This window comes from Mastigoproctus giganteus, chromosome 6 (genome assembly GCF_048544385.1).
Source record: "Mastigoproctus giganteus isolate SK-2022 chromosome 6, ASM4854438v1, whole genome shotgun sequence".
NCBI classification, from domain to species: domain Eukaryota; kingdom Metazoa; phylum Arthropoda; class Arachnida; order Uropygi; family Thelyphonidae; genus Mastigoproctus; species Mastigoproctus giganteus.
Window position 1 is genome coordinate 138,655,007 of NC_143580.1, and position 18,700 is coordinate 138,673,706.

Below are 18,700 nucleotides of genomic sequence, written 5' to 3' on the forward strand. Positions count from 1 at the left end.
GATGTACCATAAAACAACCTGAAGCGCTTGTAGAATACGAAGAGGAAGAAGTAGTTGTAACTCGTTCTTCGTTTTCTTTATCGTAACGATGCAATAGGTTTCCCTTCAGAGAATTCAGGTGGGAACAATGAACTTTACTAAAAGTAAATAACATTCGGATGATCACTAAAAGCGCAGCAGGTATCGAATGAATGGTCCGCTTCTATTTTTGCATCGCTTCTTTTATCCGAGAGCAGCGCCGAGGATGTCACTGTAATTTCCTTTCTATTTCACATTATTGAACGCTCATTCCGCCTCAGTACGAACGTTAATATCAGCTGGCCAGGACAGAAGAGAAAGTATTTTATCACGAGGCTGTCTGCTACAGTTAATAGAGAGATCGGCTTCTATCTCGAATAAAAGTCCTCTCGAACAACAAAAAATATATATATTAATGGTGGACGGAATACATAAAAGGGACGACACTGCCGGAAAACAGTAGGAAGGTATTGGGAATGATGAACTTTAATTTAAAAGAACTTCAACAACTTTAAAGTTTTGCTATTTTCTACCAGTCCTACGGTACGTTTGCTGGAACGGTCCAGAAAGTGTATTGTCAGATGCTCCAGCTGGACCCGACTGCAACACTTGTCGACCTGCTCAACCATCTTGGTTGTTACAGGGTTTTCTAACACTTTTTATTATTATTTTAGAAAGCGAAGGTAATGATCATTATTAAGAAATTAAATTTAAAATGGTCACTTTAAAACAGCAATAGTTAATGTACACAATGCGTTAAATTTCAGGCTCGTTATTTTTTTTCTTTTTTTTTGTGATTAAGTGAAAGTAGAGTTCTCACTTTATCAATTAATTGCTACGATAATACTTTATAGAACACTTAATTAAACTCTTCAGGTTTACCTTCTTTAAATTCAGTCTTTTAGTTTAATTACAACAGTATAAAATTTATTAATCCTCTAACATTATTCTTTTTTTTTAAAATCTCTCTTCTCTGTACACATCTCTTCACGAGCCACATCACGTTCACGAGTCTTGCATATCAATACACGCGAAGCGTGCAAGGATTGTCTAAAGTAAAAGAATACTGCATTAAAACTACGTTAATCTATGAATTTTTTACCCAGAGAAATTGTGTGGAAAAAAGAAATAATTACTGGATTTCTATTTATTCGATTTTAATAAATTACGTTAAAGCTGGACAAATATTTTTAAAAAGGCCAAATATAAAACCTTAATGAAAATCGGTGCACCTAGACAGTAAGTGCTTATGCATACAAGATGTGGCTAAAATGAAACGGGCTTACAAACGCCTTCCTACTGCGCATGTCAACAACGTTCATATCGTGTTGTATCTTGTTTTTTCCTATACAGATCAGCTTTTGTTTCGTTGCAGTCGGTTAAGTTTTGATTGAACTGCGCTTCTTTAACGAGTTACTTCGATGAACCTTTGACGTATACGGGTAATATTGTACAAAGCTTATTGAGACAACTTTCTTGACATGGGTTGGCCACAAAGTCTAATTTATGCACGTTGCCTTGAGAAAACAAACTTTGTTGCAAATTTAATCGATGTCTATTGCGAAGGAATTTGCCACGAGTTGCCTCAGTTCTAACTGCGTTTCAAATAAAAAGGCAGTGCTATGAAAAAAGTACAATTATTTTGTTATTTGAAAATTGTGCCACTGCTGCTTCGATTTATTTCCGGTTGAAACTATCAACTTGATGAAAATCAAGTATGAACAGGCACTTTTAAGTTAATAATCAAAAAAATTGCAAGAATACCCATTTGAATATTTTGCCTATGGTATGAGCATCTGCACCATTTCAAAATTTGGTTTTGATGGACTCGCATTATTTAACGTGTTGTTGTTTTTGTTCCGGGCATCGAAGTTTTCATCCATCCATAATTAAATTCTGTTAACTTTTATGATATGTGGTTCATATTTACTACCCGATTTTAGTCATGCAAACAAGAAGCAAGCAAGAAGAGAGAAGCGAAGTAAACAACAAGAAAACGCATTTTTTTCACATTTCTCCGAGCTCAGCTTTGGACATTCTTTGACCTCAACCAATACTTGACCCGTAACGAGAAAATGGAAACTGCTGGTCGCGTTATGAGCGAAATACAGCAGAGGAAAAAAAACGCATCCTTGTATGGAGTGGTTGTCCACTTCAACTTCTCCACCTTCGGAGCGCTCCTTTCATCTTTCTTCCTGCACGTGAGCGTGTTTACAAGTTAAAAAGTGGCCGACAGGAAGCATAAGACGAAACGTATCGTCCAAGAATAACGAGACGGTGCGTCGCTAACACTGGCGTTACTAATCAGAGATCCACTTTAAGGCAGTACCGAAAAAAGATAAGAAACGACTGCTTTGTGCGCTACATTTCCTCGCGCACCGTCTTATCCAGTTTCCTCTTCGTATAAAATGAGGCGACTGTCAAACAAACAAATTGGTATAAAGCGTTCCTTAACGATCTCACAAAAACAGAGCAGGAACACGAGAGTGACATTAGACATCGACTCGCTGCAAAAAGGGTTTTTCTGTTTCACTTTGCTCCGTTGCATAACAACAACTCTTTTTGAGGACCGAGCGGGTTTAAGATATAACCTAAGAACCTTCCGCCTCGCTCGATCTGTCTGAAATGATCACGGATGGACAGGTTCCTAGCTGCAGAAGGGGTCGGGTACTCGTCCGAAGCAAAGAGACGGGAAAGGGGTTGGGGGAACTTGAAGGTACGCAGCAATATTCAACTAACTTCCACCGCAATTCCTAAACAGAGACATTAATATCATTTATGAGGTCATCAACACGCCATTAGGTAGCGGCTCAATTTCAAAGCGACTTTACGAGCGAACCAGTCGTGTCATACCATTAAATAACTCATCAAATCCGATTTGGTCATTTTCCCTGGATTTCACATAATCCTCGTGCGCTCGGTAGGGCTAAATGGTCGTTATGTTATCTGCCAGATGTCTGACAGCAAATACACACGAACCGAAGTGTAATATTCTGTTTCCTTTGTCGTGCATTTCCCCGCGATACGCGGAATCCACTTACAACTTCCGTCTCCCAACAGGCCACCGGACAAGCTTAACAGTAGTTGAATTTGCTGCTCGTCCTCGACCAACCTCTATCGATCTACGAACTTGGTGATCTACTTCGGTCTTATTTGCAAAAATCGATGGAACGCGCCTCCGACAAGCAGACGTCGGACACACACGATGAAAGTTGAGAGGGTTGATGAGCCGGTCAGGTAATCTTCATGAAGTCGAGCTACTTAACTGCCTCGCTACAAAGTGAACGACTCGCCGCAGATTTAAGCTCGTCCCGTGTTTATTCCTTAGAGATGTACTCCGCCCCGAAAGCGTGTTCGGCTGACAGCAATTCGGCCTAATTAATGACAGCGAGGCGAAATCCATTTTCTTGCGCTTTCTGACCAGACATTTCCCTGCCAATCGGCACGACAGCTGAATGCAAGGAATCGTTGGGAACAAAAAATAAATTCAAACGATTCCTTAATTCTTATGACTGTCTTACGTTAAGATGATTAAAAATGTTTCTTATTTGCTTTTAAACTCTTAGGAATTTCAGCCTCGGGTTTCGGTTGGTTTTTAAACGTCAGAGACGAAGACGGATATTAATGAAGTTACTGTTTTTTGTTTAGAATGACAACTGCGTTTCCTTGTTTCTCTTTGTACGCGTTTATTTATTCCATTTTAAAACTTAAAACATCGATTATTCAGCTTGGAGTTTCAACAAATCCTCACAGGAATATTGAAATCCATTGTTTTGATAATTAACAGCGCACGAGGAATTATTTTTTTCGTATAATGTGAAAATAAATGTTTTTACGCATTGTATTGTAGGATTACTTCTGGTTATTCGTCTGTTTATTTAAGAACTCGTGTAAATTTGCAAGTTGTGAAGAATCGAACCCTCTAGAAAGGTTTCGATTTGAGTTTTTCCATACAAATCTTTCTACGTATATTTAATGTGTGAAAAGCCAATAGATCAGCTCCAAAAAGAGTAACCAAGAGGTAGCGTGTTAGAAGACAGAAAACACCTTCGTTGGCTATGAGGCAAAGGTCTAGCCATGACAGAAGAGATTGAGCGCCATCTATGAGTGCTTGTTGGAAGCGCCCAGAGGAAATCTCTTATTTTGCGCAAAATGGATCGTGGAGATTTCTCTACGTGAATTATGACATTTGGATATTTATCGCTCGAAATTGGTTAATAAGCTGTCAACAGACGCGTTTTTTTGCTTATTCAGTTTTTAAACTTTGCTGTGGACAAACAATGGATTTATGATTATTTAAAAGGAAAGATCGAAGTAATTTTAAAGCTTTTCACTTGTCTATACTAACATTAAGTGAAATGTAGTTCTGCTCATCTGATGACCTGCCAACAGAACCTTTGAACAAATTAATTTCTACGTTTATCTGAGACAGAACAAATGGCGTTAGCGAATGTGTACATGCTCACTCACAACTGAAACAGCTAACTGAAAGCACGAGCTAAAAATAACAAGATTTTTGCACCTTTAATTAGTTGTCACAAATCCCAAAGCTCCCTTCGTACTTTCTACTAATATAAAGACGTATAATTAAGTAATAGAAATACTGCAGCTTTTTGATTACGCTGTCTAATATACAGCCGAAAAAATCTATTTTATGAAATGTGTTAATAGTATATCCACTAATTAATTTAATTATTTCATTTACTACGATGATTTACAGCAACATTCTCCGCGTGCATTTTATGTACCCATACTGCTAACTGTGCTGAAGCTTTCGAGCTTTTAAATGAATTATAAAATATTTATGGATGTCTGTTTTATTGCTGAAAGCATTAATAAAGTTTTAATTGGGTGATGAACGTGTAATGTCAGAATCACTTTAGCGATTAACTTCTTTGTTAAACAAACCCGAAGATTGTCAAAGACGGTCTTTATGTTGTCATGACAGTATTCCGATTGGAAAAAAGTAACGACTTGGAACAAATGGGACATTGTCATTGGACTGTGGCGAGACGTTTCACAAAAACAGATGGTTACATAAAATTAAGACTCAAAGTTCATATCAGAGTTTGAAGCCGCTGCACTTGCTGTAGATGGAGAGCAGATACCATTCCAGTTCGCTTTTTTTTTTGTGTGTAGGTTGATGATGAACTCAGCTGTATGGAAGAATGAAAAATGTTAAAACAAGAAGTATAAAAATGCTTTTTGATAAGTTCTACCTTGGCCATTTAAACCAATATCACCGATGTGGCTCCATCAATGACAAGGGCTGAATCGAATCCAGTGATCAAATAAAAATCGCCCATGTAGTAACCAGTAGACTTTTCTGCATGAATTTTAATTGACGTCACTAAAACAACCTGATGAAACCAAGTATTAAACGATTTGAATCCATCGAACACGGTAGGCAAGAGATATTACTTACCTCTCCTCTTCCAGGAATGCAAGGGTCGTTCACTGTAGAAGTGGTCCTCATCACCGTGTGATCTTGATAATTCGCTCGTTGGCAATGACCAACGGTTTTACACGAGCTATTTAACAGACGATTTTTGTTTTCCTGCAGATTACCACACGACTACATAACAGCTAGGGTGGGGAGACGCCATAGATGCTCATTAGATGGTCTTTATGGTTTTCTGCAGATTACCTCAATTTTGTTTTCGTTCTATTTGCATCAAACTAACAAACTATCAATTTCTTTTGAAAAGTTGAGGGTTATTATCTTATTGAGTATGAAAAGCTTGTTTTATAAAGATGAATCAATTTAATCTGGAGAGATCAAGCGAACCAAATTGCAGGACAGTCCGGAATCTGTTTCATGTCTCAAAAAAATCCATCTGGATTTCTGTCCAATTTGATAGGAAGGAAAATGTTATTTTTCTAAATGTGAATAAATATTCAATCAATGGCATACTTTATTATCTGTACTAAATATACAGTATCCCTTCTTCAGAGTCGTGATTTTGGGATATGTATTTTCACTTAAGCACGATGTATGCATGTTCCTAAGACCATTTTTCGAATTACGTGAAGAATTTCGAATCTGTAATCGTTCGTCCATTAACAGCTGAAGGAGTTTTAGAACTGCACAAGCTGTTTAAAACTAGGAGTCAATTTTAGTGGTTGAATTCAACAAGTGGGCGGATTTACAGCTTTGTGGCAATACATTTTTTATAATTGTCAATTTGTTTACCATCCACCGGCAGCATGATGTGCAATATGTTAAACCATGTTTGTGAGATACAATTAGCATGGGCTGCTGCACATATTCAGTTAAAAACATTTGAGATGAAGACAATTCCATCAAATTTCGTTAATATGTATTGCATCCGTTATACTGATTCAGATTTTTAACCATTTCTTTTGGAAATAAAACTATTATTTTTGACACTCAGTTAAAACTCCTCTGGCCATGATTATAAAGGATTATTTTTATTAGTAGGGTCATAAAACACTAAAAAGGTTTTAGTGTTTTATGTATCATTATAATTTAATTTGAGTTATAATTAAATTCAAATTTAAAATAGTTATAATACATTAATATGAAGAAGACATTCTGTGAATTTACTATTACTGTTTATGGAAAAATGATTTTGTAAGATGCTTAAGGATCTTAAGTCATAAGTGAGTTACGCATTATTCTCTGCTACGTGCAGTTTTTCTTTTCTTCAGAAAACCTTTTGTCCTAACTTAACCAAAGCTAACCCGCTTATTAAAATTTTTGCGTTTATATAATTTGGTGATTAAAGAGTTTTTGGGAGGATACATTGGATTGGATCACGTAAGATAAAAATAAACTCTCCTTAAATCTGCGTTGTCCAGAAACTGTCGCCTACGAAATACAACGAATAGTTGTGCAAGGACAGAATGAGATTACAATCTGAAACGCGGAAGGCATTTATTCCAAAGCAGTAATTCTTAGACTATCCGATAGCAACTGACATGTTAACAAGTTATTGTATTTGCCCATACAGCGGTAGAAGCCAAGCGAAGCATTTCGCCACACTCGAATGACAGCTGAAAGCTTCCAACCATCGCACGGCGACACCGCTAAGCTGGTCCGGCGTTTACTGTTTGTCGATTCTTACTGAAACAAAGTAAAGCAGAAGTTACTAAAACCACATGTTATTACGGCCTTAGGTCAGATCTCAAAATAACGACAGCGATAAAAAATTTAATATAATTGTGAATTAGACGTTTAGATTAAATTTTTGTTAAATTCCTTTTTTATTTTTATTTGCAGTTTTACGTATCACAATACAAACAGAAATCTTTTAGAACTGACGGTGACTAGATGAATTCCTCAAACGCTTGAGTTTGGCATCCTGTCCAGCTTGACAACAAGCTAAATTCTAAACACAACCAATTTCCAGATTAACCAGCTGGCGAAGATTAGCCATCTTTACCACCAATGATTAAGTGAGTCCAACAGTTGTTTTGCTGAGCTTGTGAACTCCGTTGTCATTTATTCGCTTTTTAAACTTGATTCTTTGCGGTTGAGTATGACCAAATAACTAAGCTCAGATGTAAGAAACAAACCGTAAAAGTGCCTTCCTTCCAGACTGGAATCGAATCCACATATATTCTACACGGTATGGCTGAAAAAGGGCAGTAGCAACTGCGCTGGCCATGAGAGCACACGCTCAAGCAGCACAGTTAAGTTTTATGATTTTGTACTTGACAGCACATCTAATGAAACCTACCCCTGTAGAAAAGGTTTTACCGTATCGCTTCACTGCTATACATGATCAGCATTCTACTAATGCTATTCTCATTACTCTTATTAGTATTAGCAATGGCCACACCGTGCAAGGAAGCCAATGATATATGCTGCACCGATCACAAAATAAAATAAAATAAATAGAATAAAATAATAATAAAATTAATAAGAGAAAAATAAATAGCCTACGCGTTTTCCTCCTCCCGTAGGTGAATAGGGTGTTTGTGTCTAACGGCACCAGGGGTGCTCCCATCTCCACGTAATATACGTTGTCATGTGAAACAGTACACTGTTGAGGTAAAGTGTAAAGTGTGTTCGTGTCAAACGGCACCAGGGGTTTCCCCCATCTCCGCGTGGTTTTCTTTGTGGGTGCAACAGATCACTGTTAAGGCCAGAGATTTAAAAGTGTATGGGATTTGGAAGTATTGTGTTGTGTATCGTTGTTCCTCTGGCCATTTAGCCGCTAGACCCCTGCTGGGGCCCAACGTTGCCCACACTCAGCCCCGTGGAGGCAGACCAGGTACACCCAGCATAATTATTTACTCTGGCAGGCCCTGCCACCTAATTTCCTGAGATTTCAGTGGCTAGGGCCTAAAAAAAAAAAAAAAAAAAAAAAAAAAAAAAAATAGTAATAATAAATAAAATAAAATAAATAAAAATAATAATAATAACGCGATTTTAAGGGGTGGTTCGCTAATGAGGTTAAGTTTCGGAATTGATGCACGATTTGGCTGTTATAATTTGGAAGTTTAAGTTTTTCAGCTGCAGACACCACAATTAAACCATTAAAAGCCGCTGAATACTGGCTCCTGAAGTGGGCAACCTGGAAGTGTCATCTGCCACCACAGCAGCGCTCAACACCGATGGCCAACGCGCTGAATTTAACCAGGTTTTCAGCATTAATGCACGAGAGAAGACTCATCTTCACCGTAAAAATGATTGCCGGGAGAGTCTCAGCACCCAACGTTTGGGACAGCGTGTGCTGGCGGATTCCCCAACCAGGTCTCCGCTCCACTCCCAAGCTTCTTGCTCTTCCTTCGAGACTACATTTGAAAGATCGGTTCCTCCCTTATCAGAAGCTCCACCTGGTTCAATCCCTGGATGCTGACTTATTTAAAATCATAGATGATAAAAAGTATAGACGGATCATCCTAGATCTGCACGTGGTCTCCAGAACTACCAACTGATCTCAGATCGTTATGGCGGGGCAAGAGACTCTCAGAAAACTGCACTTGAGGAAAAGCTTTTGTTATCACAATTTGTTATTTTTGTTATTTTGTATTAATTTTCCTTTCAAGTCAATGTTATCTGCTATGAGTACTTTTTTTTTTTTTTTTACTATATAATTTGCTTATAATTAATCTCTACAATTCCTTTATTATCTCTGCCGTTTGTTAACCCCTGGCATGGTGCCGTGAAGGGTATTGTATGGTCGTGGTACCTGCGTGTACCGGTGAACTGTACAATAAAGATCTTATTTATTTTTGTCGTGTGGGGCGTACACTGTGATGTATAGAGAGAGAGAGTGGGGGGAAAGACTGAAGACTGGAGGGGAAAGACAGAAGTATGAGGCCAATAGGGTAGACGACCCCAGATATCAGTGTGGCATGCCCATGCCGCACCAGGAGAAGTAAACGGGGGAGACGGGGTAGGGGACGGTCCCGGCCCCTCCCACCGCCAGGATATGGAGAGAAAGTGGGCCAGACTAGGTGTCCAACCCAGATCGCCAAAAGGCGAGGCAACAGCGTAGCTGCGGTCACAGTCATGGTTTTTGGATGTTCAGCTCAGTGTCACTTCAGGTAGGTCACAGTCTTGATTCAGTCTCACTTGTCTCGTGTTCATCTTATGGGATCAGGAAGAGGAGTGATGACTCTGGTCAGTTTGTAGTACTGCTTTGATATCAATTCATGTAGTCATATTCGTTGAGAGCATCAGTCCTGGCCATTTGCACCAGGTCATGAATGGAGAGTTATCTTTGTTGGTAATTTCTTCTGATCGGTTGTAATCATGCGGTATGTTCATGCTGTAGTCTCCTCCTTGGTTAGTTTCAATGGAGTTCTTCTATTCAGATGTTTCCATATTGTTGCGGATAGCGATTTCTGTTCTCCTTCTGTTAAAGATGTCCTGGGCGTAGCGGCTGAACGCGGTGTACTCGTCTTCCGAATCCAGGAGGTGATGCTCATTGTCTTTTGGTACAAATTTTATACTGGTGATGAGTACTGATCTTTGTTCCTCATAGCATTCACATTTGTGCATGATATGTTGCCACGTCTCCATATTGCCACAGGTGCAAGTTGGGTCCTCGGTCAGTCCGAATGCATTCAGTTTTGCGTTAAAGGGCCCATGGCCCGTCAGGAGGAAGGTGGTGTTCAGTCCTGGGTAGAACCATTTGGGGGCTTTTGGATAGAACCATTTGGGGGCTTTTGGATAGGTCTTGTCTACGTAGGTAGAAATTTCCGTGTGACTTCACCCTTGGTCGTCTCTTGCCATCTCCTCTGCCAAGTTTCTTTCAGGTGTTCCATGATTTTCTGTTTTTCCATTCGGTGGTTGTTTGTAGGGTCCAGTGTAAAAGTGTCAAATGTGGTCGGTGTTCCCTTTGCCAGGTAGTACATCAACCCACATCTCGCCACCTCCAGGTCCAGAGGGAGAGTTCCCGCCAGGACCTGCAGCGCACAGGTACTCACCGTGTTACACGCCCTGGTGATGGTGAGGAGTATTTTTCGCTGTATTGTATTGAGGATTCTTTTATTTACTGCAGTTCTTGCTTTGACGTACCATATTGGGGCTCCATAAGTAATTGCTGGGACGAAAATTGCTTTATAGTAGAGGGATAATGTTGTTTTGTTTAGTCCCCAGTCTCTGCGTGTTACTCTGACTACTAGTGCTGCGTATTTTCTCAGCTTCTCCTTCAGATATAAGAGGTGTTGTTTAAAGGACAGGTTGGAATCTAGGATAATGCCTAGGTATTTCATCTGTTTTGCCAGTTTGATTTGTGCTTCCCCTTACTTTTATCTGGGGCGGCCGTCTGATGTCGAGTGTTCCTCTCAGTAGAATTGAGTTCGTTTTGGTCGGGGAAATCTCCAGTGTATGCAGGTTTGCCCAGTCCTGGAGCACTTGCAGTGCCTGGTTTGCACGGGCTTCTAACTGTGATCTAGAGCTCGCTGCCACCGTTAGGACGAGATCATCCGCGAAAGCTTGTGCGTTGACATCACCCAAGTCGAGTGCCAGGAATTCATCAAAAACAATGTTCCACAGGAGCAGCCCCAGGACAGATCCCTGCGGGCAGCCCCTGCGGACCGATCTTGTCAGGCTCCGGAACGGTGCCATTACCCTGATTTTTCTATCTGAGAGGTAGGATCTAATGCAATTATATAAATTCATGGGGATTTTTGCCTTGCGGAGTCTGCCCAGGACGCTTGGCCACCAGAGGGTGTCGAACGCCCCTGCGAAGTCGACCGCAATTACCAGGAAGTACTTTTCATTACATTGTGCTGCGCTTTCTAGGAGGTTCCGAATTGCTTCAATCGTGGAGAGTCCGGGTTTGAACCCATATTGTCTGGGTGACTCTAGGTTAGCTTCTTTGTAGTGGCTGAGTATTCTTCGATGTAGTATTCTCTCCAGGAGTTTACTTAGTGTTGATAGCAGCGCTATGGGACGGTAAGAGTTTGGTTGTTCAGGTGGTTTAGTTGGGTTTTTCAGGATGAGCTTGAGATGTGCTGTTTTCCAGCTAGTTTGGAAATGGCCCACTCTGAGGCAGCAGTTGAAGAGGTGCAGCAGGGGTTCCGGTATGTGCTCCACCGCCCTCTTAACGAGTTCTGGGTCCAAGAGGTCAGGGCCAGGGCATTTCTTGTTGAGCATTTGTGTTGCAGCTTCCTGTAGCTCATCCATGGTAATTGGCGGCTCCATTTGTTGGGTGTTATAGGTCTCGTTTGCCTGTATGATAGCTTGTTGGTCTTCCGTGAGTATATTCGGTGGGTCTTTTATAATGGTGTTCAAAATGTTGGCCACCGAGTCGTCCCATGTTGTGGTGAGGGTGCGTTATAGTTGCTGTGGTTATTTCCCCCCTGGGGAGTTTATTTGTTGTGATCTTGTAGACCACTCCCCAGGGATTCTCATTACCTTTAGTTGAGACCAGTCGTTCCCAGGAGGACTTTTTACTTTTCTTTATACTCTCGGTATAAATATTTCTCAGTACTGTATATTGGCGGCGCAGGTAAGTGACCTCAGCGGGTGGCCACGACCTCCGTGCTCTCTGATATTCCTTCCTTTTTTGTTGGACTAATCTCCTTTGTCGTTGCAGCTCTGGGGTCCACCAGGGCATGGTCTTGCTCGAAAGCGTTTTTCTTTTTATGGCAACTTCAGCTGCCTTGGTTATGATGTTTGTTATTATTTGTTGCAGTTCGTCTGGGTCCTCTCTTATTTCTTGGCCATCCTGTCTGGTTTGCCCAATTCTATCATGTTGGGCTCTACTAATAAGCTGTTCTCGGTAGAGTTCCCAATTGGCTTTGGAGATTGCAAATCTGTTTAGCATCGTCCTTTCTGTTGCGATTCTTGCTGTGGTTCTCTGTATCCGGTAGGTGATGGTACGGTGATCCGACGTGGTCCAAGAATTTTGCACCGTCCAGTCGGTCACGTGGGAATCGATATTTCTTGTGATTAGCGTGATGTCAATGGTCGCCTCCCAAAGTGTATTACAGAAGGTTGGAAGGCAGAAAGGTTGATTTTTAACCGTCAATATTGAGCAAGAGAAACGGCAAGGCACCGTTTCTGGTGCCTTGCCGGTCCGGCGTGGCGCTGTGCCAGACTGGGGATCGGCAGTTGACGTCGGCACCTATTATGATCCTCTGTCCTGCTAGAGTAGTTTGGACATCCTGGAGATATGTAACGGCGAAGTCAATCTCGACGCCAGGTCTGCAGTAGAGAGAGACTGCATATAGGCAGCCGACAGAGCTGATTATATGCGCACATGCTGCCCATGGCGTGCATAACTGTGGGATCTTGGTTACTGTTATTTCTGGGTTGCGGACTATAATTGCTGCCCACGGTGTATCTTCGTCACTCTGTACTATTTTAAACCTGAGCGGGTATCCCCTAACCTCCTTCATGTGAGTGTAGGGCTCTTGAATAAGGATGAGATCAGCATTGTCTTCTTCTGCTTTTAGGCATACTTGGGCGACCACTGCTTTCGCACGTTGCCCATTTATTTGGTGAATTTTTAGCACTCCATCGTTATATTTTTTACGTTGCGTACCCATAATCGGTTCTGAGTTGATATATACACTTGAACTTTTGATATGTCGGACATTTTGGATCTCTTATGGAATGCGTTTGATCTAGCCTTAGTAGCTTGCAGTTGACGCATACAGGGTCTTTTGCTTTGTTTGGGCAGCTACTGAAGTTGTGCCCCTTTTCGGAGCAGTGGCCGCAGGTTGGTTCCATTTGATTACATGTGTGTGTGTCGTGTGCCCATATTTGCAGCACCTAAAACACTTTACTATAGCCACGTGTTCTCTGTACCTGTGGCTACTCCACTCTATATAAATTGATCGCTGTTCCCGAAGGACTTGCCAGGCCTCTGGGGCCAGCTCCACTACCCAGTTACAGTTTCCGCTGCTTCTGGCCCTTGTTTTATACTTGGGCATTACCATTAGGTTTTCATCCCTCTCTGGTAGTCCTCTCTGTAGGTTTTTCCTATAGATTTCCCCGGTTAGAGTCTCGGGGGTGATGTCTTGGTCCACGTCAAATATTATGACAGATGGCCCTTTTCTTCTTAGGGTTTCCGCAGTAAGGCCCAAGGTTGGGATCTTTGCATTGGACATGATTATTTCCGCTTCTTCCTTGGTCTCCGTTTCTATTACAATCCCTGGGTTTCTTGTTTTCCTTATTGCTTTAATTCGGGTAGCTCCAAGGTCTTTCCGCAGGTTTTCTATTACCACCTTCTTTATTTCTTCGCTTGTATGTTCATCTTGTCCTGTTGACTTTAGGATGACTATGTTGGGTGTTGGTAGGAGTGTTCTTCTCGAGGACACTCTTGCAGGTTTAGCGGCAGGTTCATTTATGTTTGCAGTGGTGGTTTTGCTCCTCAGCGCTTCTGAGTAGGTCGGGGCACGCTGTGGCATTTCTCTTGCCCCGCCTTGCAGGTATGCCTCTAATGTGGCGTTTATATTTTCGTTCTCTATGTGGGTTTTGTACAGGATAGTTTCCAGTTTTGTCCACAGTGAGACAATGTCTGCTCGAATCGTTGTTGTAACTCGATTGTTCTGCTTTGCAAAAATTTCCTCCAGTGCAGACCTGAGTATGAGAATCTGGTCTGGTACTGGGCCCCCTGGTAAGGTGGGGTCTAGGGTTTGCGTTTCTTCAGTCATCTCAGTCAGTTGGTTTTGTTGTTCCAAATTACTTTTGCTCAGGTCAGATTGCGACCTGGTTTCCCGTTCGAATTTCGGGACGCCCGGTTTCTTGTTCCTTTTTTTTGAAAGTGGGGTCGGTTTTTGTTCCTCGGTGTCGTCCCTATTGCCATCAATCAGGATGGGTTCTGGTTCTTTTCCGATGTTTTCTTCGGTTTGGTTGGGGTTTTCCGAAGGCATTTCTGGCCAGATCGGAAAATCGGAGTATTCGGATTAGCGGGGTTCTGTTTATATATTCTTGTAGCTGATTTAAAAGACGAAGTTTGGTGGGTCACACAAGTTCGTGCGTTGTATGGTTGTCACACAATACCTTGGCAACGATTTGAGCTATCCCCAAGGTCAAATCGTTGGGGGGGGGAGTCAAGTGTTAAAATGCCCCTAGAGCAGTGGGATTACCTCCGCATGGGGTTTCCTGTGACATCTAAAATATTGAAATAGGCACGTGAGAGAAGATTCCACAACATAATGGAAGTTTATGGCGGGGGGGGGGAGTCACTAAAAACATTCACTGTCTTTTAAAACAGTTGTAAGCACAGCTTGTTGGAGCAGCTTTTGCTCTGGATATATCACAGATCGTGGCACCCTCCCCAGTCAAGTACAAGGTACCAACGTGGCTTCCGCGTTAAAATCGGTGCCTCTCTATATCCCTGCTGCCAGCCACATGGTGACCAGTGTAGGTCTGGCAAACAAAGGAAACATAAAAAACGCTAGTAACTTGCAAAATTCCAGTTAAATACTCAAAAGTTCCTCACCTATAGAGTCCACTGTAGTTTATAAATCACTGGACATACTTTTCCTGAAATAAAAGCACTAAGAACTCATAATTTAATCCATAAATCGCAGAACGCTGTTTCAGCGTGGCAGTAACAACGGCAGCCATATTGGCCATCCCACTGTTGAGGTCAGAGATTTAAAAGTGTGTGGGCAATGTACGTACATGTGTAGTGTTGCTTACCGGTGTTCATCTGGCCATTTAGCCGTTGGGCCCGCCGTTGCCCACACTAAGCCCCGTGGAGGCAGACCAGGTACACATTAGCTCTATATTTTAGTCTGGCAGACCTAGGCGCCTCCGTAGCCAGGTGGGAAGGAGCATCAGTGCTTAGCACACGCTTCTTGATTAGACTGGGGTTCGAGCCCGTCACCACCAAATACGGAGGATGCGGAAAGGTCAGGGAATGACCACCGCATATCCCGGAGCAATATGGTCTTAGTTGCTAATGCTCCTAAAAACAAAAAAAAAACAGCCTGCCACCTAGTTTCCTGAGATTTCAGTAGCTTGAGCCTAAAAAAAAAAAAAATTTTAAAAAATTAAAAAAAAAAAAAAAAAAAAAAACTATCATGGGGTTATATTCCAGTGGCATCGCAATTCTCGGAACAGGTAACATCCGGGAAAATAGGGAGTCACAATGGTTGCGGATCACACATGGAAACGAGTGCTGTCCGAGATTGCTGTTCATCCGATGCACAGGGGTTCAAAAGAATTTGCAGCAGAGCTGCGAGGGTCATAGTTGAGTTGGGTCTAGTGAGATGTCACAGTTCTCAGGACACAGACGCTCTCCGGAATAAGTGTCTGGCTGATTTCAGGTCTCGTGTGGGAGCAGGTCCCGTCCAAGGTTGTTGTAAAGTGTATTGAATTCTAACGGCACCATGGGTTTCCCCCATCTCCGCGTTGCTTTCATTGTAGGTGTATCAGTTCACTGGGAAGGCCAGAGATTTAAAAGTGTATGGGTTTTGTATAAGTGTAATGTTGGGCATCGTTGTTCATCTGGCCATTTAGCCGCTGGATCCCTACTGAGGCCAAGGTTGTTGTAATTATCCAGCTGACCTTTTGAATATCCCCAAACTGTCAGCCTCTATCACCCATGTAGGTAACTTATTCCAGTAATTTATAACTCGCTGGCTAAAATAAAAAACTTTCTACAATCCAGTCTGCAACCGTAACTTGAAATTACGGCCCCATGTTCTAGAATAATTTATAATTTCGTTCTCATTAATTTTTCTTATGCCTCTCTGAGCCCTAAACACCTCAATCAAGTCTCCTCTAAGGTGTCCAGTTTCCAAGCTGTGCAACCCACATATTCCAAGTCTTTCCTCATATGGACGCCCTTTTGCCGATCTCACCAGGCGAGTGACCCGTCTTTGGACCTTTTCAAGAAGCATAATGTCTTTCTTTAGGTGCGGTCTCCATACTTGAACACAGATGTTCCAAGTCTGATCTAATAATAGCCTTATATAATGGGATTATGACGTCCTTATCTCTACTCGCAATTGTTCGATAAATCATTGATAGGACACCATGGGCATGGACCTTCCTTGCAACCAATCTGCAATGCTCGGATAACTTCATATTTGAACGTATCGTAATATCCAAGTCCCTTTCCTCCTTTACCGACTTTAGTTCAACTCGAAGTGTATAAGCTATTTTTGAGTTTCATTTCCCTAGGTGCAATACCTTACAATCCAAATAAACTATTTTAAAATTATTCCCGAAGTCCAGCTCTTTAGTGACCCTGTCAAAATAGCTAACTAGATTTGTTAAACATGATTTTCCCTTTACAAAACCATGCTGATTATCCTTCAGAATTCCATTTCTATCCAAATGATCCTGAACCCTTGATCATCGCCTCCATGATTTTCTCTAAAACTGAAGTTAGACTGACTGGTCGGTAATTTCCCACTTCACTCCTTGAACCGCACTTACGTATTGGCGATCTATTGGCACTTTTCCAATCCAACGGAATCACTCCCGAGTCCAGTGATCTCTCATAATTAGCCTCAATGTATTCACATTGGGTCCAATGCGCTCACTTGCTGCCTACCTTAAGATTATAGGGTATACGCCATCAACCCCATGAGCCTTACTGGCCTGTAGGATCGAAAGTTTTTTCATTAAATAAACGTGTGAAATTTCAAATTCATTAATTACATATTTTTCAACCTCACACTTATAATTCCTCATTGACATAAAGGGTTTTTCCTCTGTAAATATCGATGCAAAGTAACTGTTCAGTTCATCTGCAACTTCAGCTGGGGTATCTAATGCTATCCCACGTCCATTACATGTGTCCGATCTGGTTTGTTCTTCTCTTCTTTGCATTTATTTATGTGAAGAATTCCTTATTCCCCCTCTTTGTTCGCGATTTCTCACAATCTGTCTTTGCAGCCTAACCTTTTCTGTGGCATTATTACAGATCAATTTGTAGCTGTCAATTATTACAGATCAATTAGAGAAAATCATGGAGGCGATGATCAAGGATTCAGGATCATTTGGATAGAAGCAACTTTTCCATGCTGTCTTTTTCTGCTCAAGTAATGTGGCAACTTCATTATTCATCGAACTTGGAATCCTCCTCGTGGAGTATTTTTTTAATGGTATATACGCATTCAAGGCTTCTGTGATTAATGTTTTAAAGGTATAACATAATTAAATTGTATTGGCTCACTGTGAGATATCTACCCAGTTAATAGAGGCTATGTACCACCTTAAGGTATCGTAATTTCCTTGCCTGAAATCATAACCCATTCTTTTGCCTTTAACTACTGCTACCTCTCTCTCTCTTCGTCATCGACCGTAGAACTCCGTGATCACTGCGCGCTACCGGTTCCCGTACTGACGGCCCTGTTAGGTCATTTGGTTCATGTGTGATGATGAGGTCTAGAGTATTCTTTTCCCTGACATGTTGATACATATATCAATTATCTAGTTGATTTAAAAATTGTCCCCATGTGGAGTTTTCTTCCCATTTGTTCCAATAAATTAGAAGCAAATTAAAATCACCCAAAATAAGACGTTCACGCTTAATTGCCCATTCCATTTGCATGTAGAGGCTCTCATCATATTCTTCATAATCACCTGGCCTGAAAAATACCCCCACTCTCATTATACCTTTGCTCCCAACAATCTCACGTCATACAGATTCTGTATGCGAAACGTCTGAATCCGCGAAAGCTTTCATCGCGCTCAGGCTGCTTTTAATAAGAAGCAAGACCCCATCACCCATTCCATCTGCGCTATTCATCCTAAATACATTGTACATACCATACTGAATATACCATACCTGGGAGGCACCACGATTTCGTAAGCCCTATTATGTCAGCGTTACTTGTCCTAACCAGCAGTTCAAATTCACTAATTTTATTGACGACACTTCTGGCATTACTGTATAAACAATTAAACCTTAGTGTTCTTGTATAGTTAACTACCCTGATATACCCCTTGAAGTTGTTTAAGCTCGCTTTCCTGGCAGTTGCTACCCGCTCATTTGAAACGTTTCTGCCCTCAGAACATCTTGCTAATATGATCTGTTTCGGTAACAAGCAAGAACTCTTGAGGTATATGCAAGCGTTACATTGATCAATATCATCAGATAAACGCGTATCTATATTAACCCTTGCCCCTCCCCCAAACTAGCAGTTTCCTTGCACCTTTGAGGTATCCTCAATAATACTGGCAAAACCTTTTGCACCACCTTTGTTTAAATGTATCCCGTCTCTACAAAACAGATTCCTTCTACCTACAAGTGCGGGCCAAGCTGAGAGAAATTTCCCCCCAAAACCC